The sequence below is a fragment of the Engystomops pustulosus genome, chromosome 7 (assembly GCF_040894005.1).
Source record: "Engystomops pustulosus chromosome 7, aEngPut4.maternal, whole genome shotgun sequence".
NCBI lineage: Eukaryota > Metazoa > Chordata > Amphibia > Anura > Leptodactylidae > Engystomops > Engystomops pustulosus.
In genome coordinates, this window is record NC_092417.1 from 35,074,312 (window position 1) to 35,086,502 (window position 12,191).

The window sequence follows — 12,191 nt, forward strand, 5'->3', positions numbered from 1 at the left end:
TGTTTCCCAAAACTCTCACATTTATTTTACCAAAAGACAAGGGGGAGATTTATCAGAAGTGTCTGACGTAAAACTGTTCTAGTTGCCCATGGAAACCAATCAGAGCTCAGCTTTAGTTTTATAAACTGCTGTGGGAAAATGAAAGAGGAGCTCTGATTGGTTGCTGTGAGCAACTAGAACAGTTTGTTTTTTTACTTTCTATTTGATAACTTTATATGCTCAAGAAAATAAAATGAATTTCCATCTTTCCATACATGCACAGTTCTGCTCTCATTCTCCCCCATTTAATTCTTAACCCCTTAACGCTCAGCGTCCGATATATCGGACACTGAGCCGATGCAGGTTCAGCTCAAGATCTGAGCCGAACCAGCATCGGGAAAGACGGGGTGCCGGCTGTGACTGATAGCCGGCACCCCAGTGGCCTCCGATCGCAGGTGCTTAACCCGTTAAATGCCGCGGTCATGCCTCTGGGGGATCATTCTCCCACGATCGCCCCCAACCCCCCCCCCCCCCCCCGAGCCGCTTTCAGGGGGGGCGCCAGAGTTACCTGCAAGGGCTGCCAGGATGTGACTGACATCTTACTGTCAGAGTGCCAGCCTTTGCATGTGCATAGGCTGACACTGCTAATACCCTGCAATACATGAGTATTGCAGAGTATTATCATGAACAAGCAATCAGATGATTGCTTGTTCATTTCCCATGGTGGAACCTGTAAAAAAGTGAAAAAAAAGGTTATTCAATAAAAAATAAAGTTAGAAATCAATAAAAATGCCCATAAGCCCCAAAACTTATAAAGAGAAATATAACACAAGAAAGTCTAAATCATTACACAAACCCCACATATATAGTATCACCGCATCCGTAACAACCCGTAGAATAAAAGTAAATCATTATTGAACCCGTACGATGAACGCCGTTAAAAAAAAACTGTTATAAACCCACCAAAAATTATGATTTTTACCTATTCAGTCCCACAAAAATTGCAATAAAAAGTGATAAAAAAACATATGTACTCCAGAATGATACTGGTGCAAAGTACAATATGTCCCGCAAAAAACAAGCAATCAACCAGCTCCGTAGCCAAAAAAGTAAAAATGTTATGCCACTTGGAAGACGGCAATGCAAAAATGATAGATTTTTCCCCACATTAGGGTTTCATTTGACAAATTTAGTAAAACGTAGCCTGCTATGGGGTCCTGCCTCTCCTTGTTACGCCCCTGGCAATTAGATTTTTGTTGCTGTGTCAAAATAGTAAAATATGAAAATTGATTGCATGCACAAGGGTGTAAAACAAAATGCAAGAATTAATACACATTGGGGCTCATTTACGAAGGGTCCGAACGCCGCACTTTCGTCGGGTTTCCTAAATATTTCCGTTTTGCCCCGGGATTGCACGTGACAGAAATCATGGGGCGTGGACAACCAGACGGTTTCGGACAAACCGCAGAATTTAAAAAACAAAATGTGTCATAAGATCAAGCACTCACATGCACCAGGAAGAAGCAGGTGCGGCACCTGCAGGAACTCGGACGCACAATGTTAGTGAATCGCGCCAGACCCGAATCCACGACGGACAGCGCACCGTAAGATTACGACGGGACCGGGTAAGTAAATCTACCCCATTGTGGGGGAGATATACTGGGGGAGAAGGAAAGCTCCATCCAAGTTCCAGTTTTGAGGCTTTCCCGTCCGCATGTTACTTTGAGGGTGAACGCCCCAGCCTGCTGTTTTTTGCTAATAGAAGATCTACGTAGACTATAGCTGAAATCACTGCCAAATCCGACCTGGAATGGTTCGTAACTACTTTGTTTCTGGCACAGTGTTGGATGCTGGGGGGGATATTAAGACTGGCTTTTAAAACACCAGTCTTAATACAATTACCCCTATGAGTTTTATGTGGCATTATTATCATTTAAAACGATTTATAAATGAAGATACTATCTAGAGTGTTATTGTCACAATATAACATAGCCAATAACCAAAAACATAATTACAATACACAGCAACAAACACAACAATTCTCTTAGCCGCCACTAGAGGGAGCCTCTGGTACATGAGATTGTTTTATTCAGTCTACACTTTTTGCAGGATGTTGTATCTATTCAGGAGCTTCCAAGTAATAGAACATTTCTTTGGTTTATAGATTTAGTGCAGTTAACCCCTTAACGACTCTGCCTTTTTTCATTTTTGCGTTTTTTTGCTCCTCACATTCTAAAATCCATACATTTCTCCAAGGCTTGTTTTCTGCATAACAAATTGTACTCTACGGTGAAGGTATTTAATATTCCATATGGGAATATGGGAAAAAATGTGGTGAAATTGACAAAAAACATTTGCATCACTTTTTGGATTCTGTACTTGTATGTTAGTCGAAATTGTATATGTTATAATTGTAGATCCACACAAAATGTTTTTTTTGCCCCAGTGATAATTGGAGTTCCAACATTTTTTGCTGTAATGGGACCAAGGATTATTAATAAATTTACATTACAGACACCGTACAGCTGATCATTGCAGTCTAGGACTATAGTAGAGGATTCAGAGAGCTTCACCAGAGGTCACATTGGGCAGAGGGGTCTGTCTGTAACTATGGGTCATCTGTAAGTTGGGTGTCCTTAAGTAGGGGTCCGCCTGTAAATAAACAAAATATTGGGCTCCAGCACTGGACTCCTCAGACACAGGATGATCTTTTCCGGACACCAAACCAGATTCATCAATAAGTTCATAGCCCGGACTAACTGATTTACTGAAAAGGAATTACTAGGACTGGTTGAATAATAACTCCCTTAACCCCTTCAAGAACAAGTTTTCTTAGTTTTTTTTTTTTTACTTCTCTCCTTCCACAAGCTATAACTTTTTTGATGTTTTTGTTTACAAAGCTATATGTTGGTTTGTTATATGCGAGACATATTTTGTTTTCTAGTGGCACCATTTAATATTCTGTGCCATGTACTGGGAAGTATTAATAATACTAGTAATATTCCAAAGGTGGTGGAGTAGTCAAAAAAACACAGTTGCGCCATATTCTGATGGGTTTTATTTGTATGGCTTTCAATGTAAGGTTGAGATGATACTTTTCTATTATTCTTTGGATCAGTATGATCGTAGTTAAACCAAATTTATATACAGGCAGTCCCCGGGTTACGTACAAGATATGTTCTGCAGGTTTGTTCTTAAGTTGAATTTGTATGTAAGTCGGAACTGTATACTTTATAATTGTAGCTCCAGGCAAAATTTTTTGGGTCTCAATGACTATTGGATTTTAAAAATGTTGGATTGTCATAACAACCAGGATTAACAATGAATCTTAATTACAGCGACCTTTGATTACTGCCTAGGGCTAACGTACAGTAAATTACCAACATCCAAAGGGCCGTTTGTAACTAGGGGTCGTATGTAAATGGGGTGTTCTTAAGTAGGGGACCACCTGTAGTTTAGTTATGTCACAACATTGCAGTAATGAAAAAACGCCTTGCATTGCCATATCCTGACACTTGTAACTTTTTCATACTTCAGTGTATGGAGCTGTGTGCGGAGTCATTATTTGTGAGCAGAAATGGCGTTTCCATTGATACCTTTTTAGAAAACTATACAACCACTTTTTATTCAAATTTTGATTGGAGGCAAAATGGTCAAAAAGTCTTGATTAGGACATAGGTGCAATTTTCAGTTCATGATTTTACCTGCTTAATTAGGGAAAGTGTTCTAGCAAAAGTTTTTTGTTTTTTACATTTTTTTTCATATTTTTAAAACTTTTACTATTATTGCAGCCACCCTTTGGTACTTGAACCCTAGGGGGTCTGATCACTTATACAATATACTGCAATACAACTGTATTGCACTATATTGTAGATACTGTATACTGCTTCTACATTACAGTCTGTCTCAGACATGTATTTATTTAGTACAATTGGTTCTGGTGCTGTATTTGTCAGGCTTCTGGGGTAGTGATTCCTTTGGACCACCGCAGACGATGACACAAGCCGACACCTGGGGCCAAAGTCTAAGTGGCACCCGGTTTTCACCAGAGTCCGCCGCAAAGCGGGTTGGTCTTGCTGCACCAACCCGTGGTACCACCAGGTCTTACCACAGGTGCGACTTGTCCACGGTGGCAGCCAAGGTTGAGGTACAAAGTAGGCAGGCAAACTCGTGGTCGGGGATAGGCAGTAGGTCAGTACAGACGGCAACGGTGCAAGGTCAGGGCTGGCAGCGGAGGAGCGGAATTGGGAACAGGTTTGGGGTCACAGCGGGAGGTCAATACACGGGAACCAGTCGGAGGGAAGAGTGTTTGCTGAGGCATATGAGCGCAAAGATCCGTCGGGGGATGCTGGAAGAAGCCGACTTTTAAGGAATCCGTGGAAGTGGCCAGCGCCAATCAGCGGTGTCCTGGCCCTTTAAATTTGCGAGTGGTGGTGCGCCTTAGGGAGCGGGAACCCGCGTGCTGGAAAGACAGGATGGGAGCAGGAACATGGAGAGTTAAGCCAGGTCAGGAAGGGCCGCCACCACGGAGTGGGACACGGGTACGCCTGCGACCCGAGATGAGGGTCACAGGTGCATCCGTGACAGTATTCATGTACTGAGCTTGATCCTCGTGCTGTACATATTCTATATGCTTGGTTCTGGTGCTGTACCTATGTACTTAATCTTCCATGTACCAAAGAGTTAAATGTGAGACCATCAGGCAACAGAACAGAGTTCCTAAGCACACAGTTGCAATGGTCCATTTAAAGGGGTTGTCCACTTTCAGCAAACAATTGATATGGTTTGTGTAATGAAAAGTTATACAATTTTCCGATATACTTTCTGTATCAATTCCTCACGGTTTTCTAGATCTTTGCTTGCTGTCCTGCTATAAAAAGCTTCTGTTTTTACTTCCAGTGCATAAAAATGTGATGTACAGGCAGGTGCATGATCATACATACAGCTTTATCATACAGCTCCTATTACTCTCTTAGTGATAATAACAGTTTGTGAACCAGCAGGTCCATCAAATCACATGGACAAATTTCTATACACTGGAAGTATGACTTTTTCTTACACAAACCATATCAAATATTTGCTGAAAGTGGACAACCCCTTTAAGTCCAGACCCCAGCCTATCTGGCAAGCAATAGCAGGAATTTGATAAGGCATCTAGAGGTCATAGTGGGCAGAGAGGTTCAGAGAAGTCGGGTGTCCTTAAGTCGTGAACCACCTACAATCCTATACCTCTGACCTGACTTCAGTGTACGTGATCGAAGTGAGATGCAAGATGCTAATTTCCTTGCTTTGTAACCTCATATCAGAGACTATCTTGACTTGATTTATATATGTTCTGTCTGTTATCAGTCCCATGATTCCTCAGCACAACATCACAGTGACTGCTAGAACCACTTCCCTCTTTGCATGATTATCTTACTCTAAATATCTAAGAAACTATAACTATTCAGTGAGGAGGCTGATCTGTTTGTTATCCTCTACAACATTATAACTGTGTAGCTGTGTTATAAGTTTGTACCCCCTTTGTCATATCTGTGTGGTATAGTTCATACATTTGCATCATGATGGGAACCTGGTTCCTCAGTTGGTGACCTCCTTGTGGCATGTAATTCACAAAGGAAGAGTCACCTTAAGATCCAATAACCCAACAGAATAGAAAGATACCAGGAATTCTAATATAGTAAGAAACAACTATATAAGGTGATACAGACTGAATTATGTATATCAGAGAAACAAAGACATAATGAAAGACAAAGAAAATCTCTGGCTTCTTTAAGAGAACTTTTCATAAACGAATGCCTTCAAACCTCAATGATGAAATGGGGGTCATTAACTAAAGGCCCGAATCGCAGTTTTTCATCGGGTTTCCCAAAAATTACCGATTGCCGATTGGCGCACGTGATCTGATTGTCCCGCATCGGCGCTGGCATGCACGCGACGGAAATCAGGAGGCATGGCCGTCGGAAAATTTGACGGATTTGGAAAAACCGCCAATATTTAAAAAAAAAAATGTGTCACTCGACACGCGCTTACCTGCACCCAGCAACGGATGGTGAACTCCAGTGAACTCCAGCGGACTTCAGCGCAGCAGCGACAACTGGTGGACATCGGGCGCACTACCTTAGTGAATCGCCGGAAGACCAGAATCCTCGATGGAGAACCCGCCGCTGGATCGCGACAGGACCGGGTAAGTAAATCTGCCCCAATGTTGTAGTGACCAAAATCCCTTCCGGAATGAGATGAGAAACTGATATGCTCATATAAAAAAAAACATGACTTCAAGTTATTGCTGTAGATCAGACATCTACGCAGCATAAAGGTTCAGGACATGAAACATTTAAATGAAACATGACTTTTCCTGCACTAACATACAAAGCCATGTCCCATCGGAGGAAAATTGATTCACAGTAAAACCCACATAACTTCTCAGAGAGTTCAAAGTCTCTTGTGCTATGTCAGCAGTCATATTGCTGGCACTGCTCTCAGATACGTTCCCTTGTTAATCGCACGTCTCTCATTGCAAAAAATATGGACACATAATAATATGATCCTCCGTCTGTCAGAGATCAAGCTCTAGGTCCAAAAAGAGATGTCACATCTGATTCTCCGTTACATAACGTGCTAAGGCAAACGACAAGACATGTTCAGATTTTAATCTATTCCGCAGAGGGCAATCAGTAACAGACAGTACATTACATTAACATCTGAGAATGTATGTCATATTTCAGATTGGATGTACTGACTTTGAGACAGAACAAGTCATTCAAGAGTAACCCAAAATCTTCATTACTATCTATTACATAAGAAAAGCTGCTTATAATAGGTCTGGCACCAAGGGATTGGTATTGAAGCGGTCCAAGTACAATCCGAGGTCTGGACAGTCTCCTCTGATTCATATTCAGTATCAAAATGTACAGACAGGCACTGGTTAGGGCAGGCGGCACAAAGTCACATCCAAAAACAGGCACAAGGTCAGGTGTACAGGCAGAGTAAAGAGAAACACATTTTTAGGACAATAGCAGGGTAGAAACCATTCAGTTCACCAAATAATTCACCTAAAGTTAAAGGGGATGGGCTGGACGTAGATTGCAGGTTTTGGAGTTTATTAAAAGGCCAACATACAAGAACAGGAGCACATTATCCATGATCGGGGATAGCAGTAAAGCTGGGGGCTCTTCACCTACTACCTATATGTCAGACCAGATGATTTTTCTTTATTATAGCCTCCGCATTGTCACAGGTGCTCCTACTACCCATATACCTGGTCGCAGGTGCACCTTGGTGCCTCCGTGTGCCACCGGAGCTAGCCTGCACTTTCACTTACCTTCCCTGGCACCAGCGGCAGTCCACACGCTCCGGCGTGCTCCGGAGCGCACGTCCCCATCTCCTACGGCTTGAAGCTGTGTTCCCTGCCCTGTGCATTTATCCTGATATCCCATGTGACCTTGATTCCATCTGCCTTTGCTCCTGTGCTGCCTGTCCTGACCTACCGCTACTCTGAACCTGTGCTGTCTGTCTCGACCTCGGTTTTGCCTTACGACTCTGTACTATGCCTTGGCTGCCACCGCGGACAAAATTGGGTCTGTGGAACGACCTACCATGGCGCAGCTTTGCGGCGGTCTCTGGTGCAAATCGGGTACCACTTCGACTCCGCTACCAGGTTCTTACATCTTATTTCTTACATTACTATAATACACATTTCAGATTGAGAAAACAGTACTGACCCACACAAAACTAGCTGAATGTTGCCATCATTAAGTCTATCATTTTGATTTTCTAGTGAAAGTCAGACCTCCATAGAAATAAGCCTGCTTTGAACGCTATAGTTCTGGTTATAAGAAAGCTGCTATAGCGTCTTATCTCCACTTGGTGGCGCATTTGTATTGTTTATAATACCGTAGCAACATTATTTCATTATATTTAAAGGGAACCTGTCACCAGGAGACCCATTTTTAGCAGTCCCCCAGTCCCCACAGAGCATAGTACATACACTGCCAAAGTGTTTTTGTATAAAAAATAGGTTTTACAGAAAAAAAGATATGGTATATTGTACCTTTCATTAGCATCTGCTGTGTGGCTAGGCAGTTGCCAATTGGGAGAGGCTGGAAAGGAGCAGTTCCCCCCCCACCCTTGGGAAACATGTGACATTTTCAAATATATGAATAACTCCCCTCACTCGGGATTGGCTGTAGAGGAGCAGGGGGCGTCGTTAAGCCAAGTGATGGGTGTTTTCATATATTTCAAAAGTTCACATGGAGTAGCAATTTCCCACTTTGGCAGTGTATGTACTATGCTCTGTGGGGTCTGGGGGAGTGCTAAAAATGGGTCTCCTGGTGACAGGTTCCCTTTAAGCAAATAAAAACTTCTATCCCTTTTTATGGATACTGAAAGTTTAGTTATGTGTACATCTGTGTCAGAGGTTTACAGTAGTTAAAGCCCTTTTTTGAAAATTCCACAAAAAACACTGACATATGTTGAAAACCAATGGATCACATTATACATCGACAAGGTCCATTAGGTTCTGTATGTGTCATTAATATGAGGCTTTTATTCACATCAGAATTTCAGCTTTGCCTCCTATAATATTGAATAAAATAAATTGTAATATATTGTAATGGAAGCAGGGGAGAGGTTGGGACAGTGTAACAGCCTTTAATGCCAGATCACAGGGGCTAGGGTAGAGTTCATTTTAGAAGGAAGGAGGCCATGGATAACAGGTATAAGAAGATTACAACAGTCACAGTGACTGGATCTATTAGTAATGTCCCTGGTTTATCATTATGGGATTTGATGGTAATTTCATTTAAAGGGAACCTACCACCACATATCTACCTATATAGGTAGATCGGGTGGTAGGTACATCTATAGGGCATGAGGATAGCCCTTTTAAGGGCGAATCCTCACGTCCCCACAATCTCTTACTAACTTTTATTTGGCAAATTTGTACATTTTCTAAAGTGGCTACTGTGGCGTGGAGTAGGCGGAGCTGAGGCTACACGACGCGGCTACTCCACGCCCCAGTAGCCTCTTTGTTCCTCCTACTAAAAGGGCTATCCTCATGTCCTATAGATGTACCTACCACCCGATTTACCTTTATAGGTAGTTATGTGGCGGTAGGTTCCCTTTAAACTCTTAGATACCTGTATGTTTGTGTACCTTATCTAAAGATAATACATTAAAACCAAACCAGTATATCTATTCCACAAGGAACAGACTGCCAACTATAGACAGCACTCTTACAACATGATTAGTTTACTCGGTACAGCGTAGGATATTGGTTTGGCTGGGTGAGCGGCTTGTGACTAGGGTCGGGAAGTTAGAGTTCACCTTATGGAGACTGACAATTATGTTACCTGCGCTGTACTGAGGAGACCCAATCAGGTCGAAACAGCGCAGTCTACAGTTGGGAGTCTGTTCCTTCTGGAATAGATCCACAGATATTTGTTATCCATGGCCTCCTTCCTTCTAAAATCAACTTTTATAATTATTCTAATGAGTGAGAAGGGCTCAGGGGGAAAGGTTACAAGAGGCTATTACACTGTGCAGGAGCACTTCTTCCCTTCTAGTGTGTGAAGATACAGCAGGCAGAGGGAGGGGAAAGTGCTGAGGGATCAGGGGGTGGGTGAGACAGCAGGCTGTGAAGCTGCAGCACGGAGGCGCTCTGGTTATCACTGAACCTAGTTTCCCATTTTTTTTACACTCTCGGCCTTCTGTACACTGTTATTTTTTTGGGTATGGTTGAAGCTGCAATTTTTGCATTGATGTAGCTGGTTGAGGGATTGTTATTATTTAACAATGCAAGTTGTATATTTTGATTATATTATATATTAGTTCATTATATGCCATAATAATTGCCAATAATAATTGAGTTCTCAAATTATTGTGTGATCATTATACATTATTATTCCTTATGGGTGGGGGGGTCTTAATTTAATATTCGGGGCAACATATATTATTCATCCCTATCTCCCATAATGACAAATGTCTACATTTAAAATGGATTTGCCCCCCATTTGAGAACCTCATGGGGACAATATATAAATATTTTTTCAGGGGTCTCATTTGTTATAGAGTGAATAGAAAACGACAATTCATTTGAATGGGCAGTCTTGAGTTATTAAAACGGCAATACATATTGATGAGACAAACCTTAAGGCTATTTTCACACTGCCGTTGCCCGCCGAACCGTAGCATGGCGGGGACACGGCAGCGCGTGGGGAGAGGAGGAAGGGGAGAGCGCTGCTCACTCACGCCACTCTCCATAGGGATACATGGCGCACGGCGCCGTATGCCGTGAAAAAGTAGGACATGTCCTATGTTTTCACAGGGTGCGGAGCGGTACTGCACCGTACCGCTCCCGTAGGGAGCCGTGCGCCCATTGCCTTCTGTGGGGACTTATATCGGCCGTATATACGTCGGCCGTATATATACGTCCCCTTGCGTTAGTGTGAATGCAGCCTAAGTGTTAAGAAATCATGATTCAGTTTTGTAAAACTATCATAAAAAATCAAACACCTTGATCTATCATCAGCCAGGATATAAGGTTTTTCTGCCTGTGAAGCAGAGATTACTTAGTAACTCAGGATTACGTTTGCTTTCTGCACCATGGATAGTTCTTTACAAATCTTGATTCATTCTGACATCTTATTATTGGTTATTTCCGGGACTTAATTCTGGTAACAAATGTCTGTCTATTACCAAGTCTACTAGATTCACGTGATTGACCACGAAGAATTCATTAACGTTACGGTGACTGACTATAGAGAGTAAAATTACTATACTACCTACTACAAAATAAACCAATAAACCAAACATAAGCCAATCTCTACCATCAGACATACACTGACTGCGCTATTCCTGATGGTAGATAACTTTCTATTTACTAAGCCCTACACTGCCTTTACCGAAACTTTTAACCACAACTAACTAACTAATAGCTTTATCGATCCTTTATGTAGATGAACTTCAGAGGCTCCTGGGCCGTGGAGTAGCCTTGCCGAGCACCGTGTGCTAAGGCTACACCACACCTCTGTAGCCCCTGAAGTATTACCTCCGGACGTGGCCCCACAGTGCTCTTCAGCCGCCCCCACTCATGCACTGTAACTCGGCTCACTGCCAAAAAGAGGAAGAAGTTACTGCGCATGCTGAATAGCCAAAGAACACTGCAAGTAGCACATGGAGGTAAGTCTTCAAAGGCTACAGGGGTGTGGTGTAGCCAGGGGCGTAACTTGATGGGGTGCAGAGGTTGCGGTCGCACCAGGGCCCAAGAGGTTTAGGGGGCTCTTATGGTGTCACTTTCCCATATGGGAAGACTATTTTTATAAACCATGCATTATAGTCAGGGGCCTGGCACAGACTTTGCACTGGGGCCCATCAGCTTCTAGTTACACCAATGGGTGTAGCCTTAGCCCCCAGAACTCAACAAGGCTAGTCCATGGCCCAGTAGCCTCTGAAGTTCATCTACATAGAGGATAGATAATATTTTTAGTTACAGTCATGCTTAAAAGATTTGGTGATGGTAGTGTAGGGCACAGTAGATAGAAAGGTATCTACCATCAGGAATACCTCAGTTTATGTATTTCTGATGGTACAGTAGGTTTCCTTTACTTTCAGATTGCAAATCTAAACATTACAAAGAGGTTACACATCATAGTTAAGATATATAACAAATATTCCAAATATTCCAGAGATGATGAATCCCAAGCATGTAGCTATAGTACACAAGTGTTTATAAAGAAACATATATACTACATAAAAAAAGAGAAAGGCACCCTGATAAGACTGACGTCCGGTCCATGACCCCTATTCCCACCCAAGAGTCGGGCCTGTCAAGCCCATATATGGCCTTCCAACTTCCGCTCGACCACTTGTTGGATGTCTCCAACTCCAGACTATTCTTTGTATACCTTGATCCGTCACTGGGAAATCTCAGCTAGCTGTGAAAAAGGTCTAAAACTTGTTTGTTCACATATAAGGTTAGAATGAGTCAAAGGTAGGAAAAGAGAAAGTGAGGGGAGTCAGGCTTCAGAAAGGAGATAGGTAATCCCGCTGGGGACCTGGGGCAGCATACCACCATCCCAAAACCCCATATCTGTCAAGGCCTGTTGCCATATTGGATCCAAGGATCCCACTTAGCCTCGAATCGTGGCGTCTTGTCATACAGAATACCAGACAGCTTATCATTAACCATTATCCACGACAATTTTTGCCTT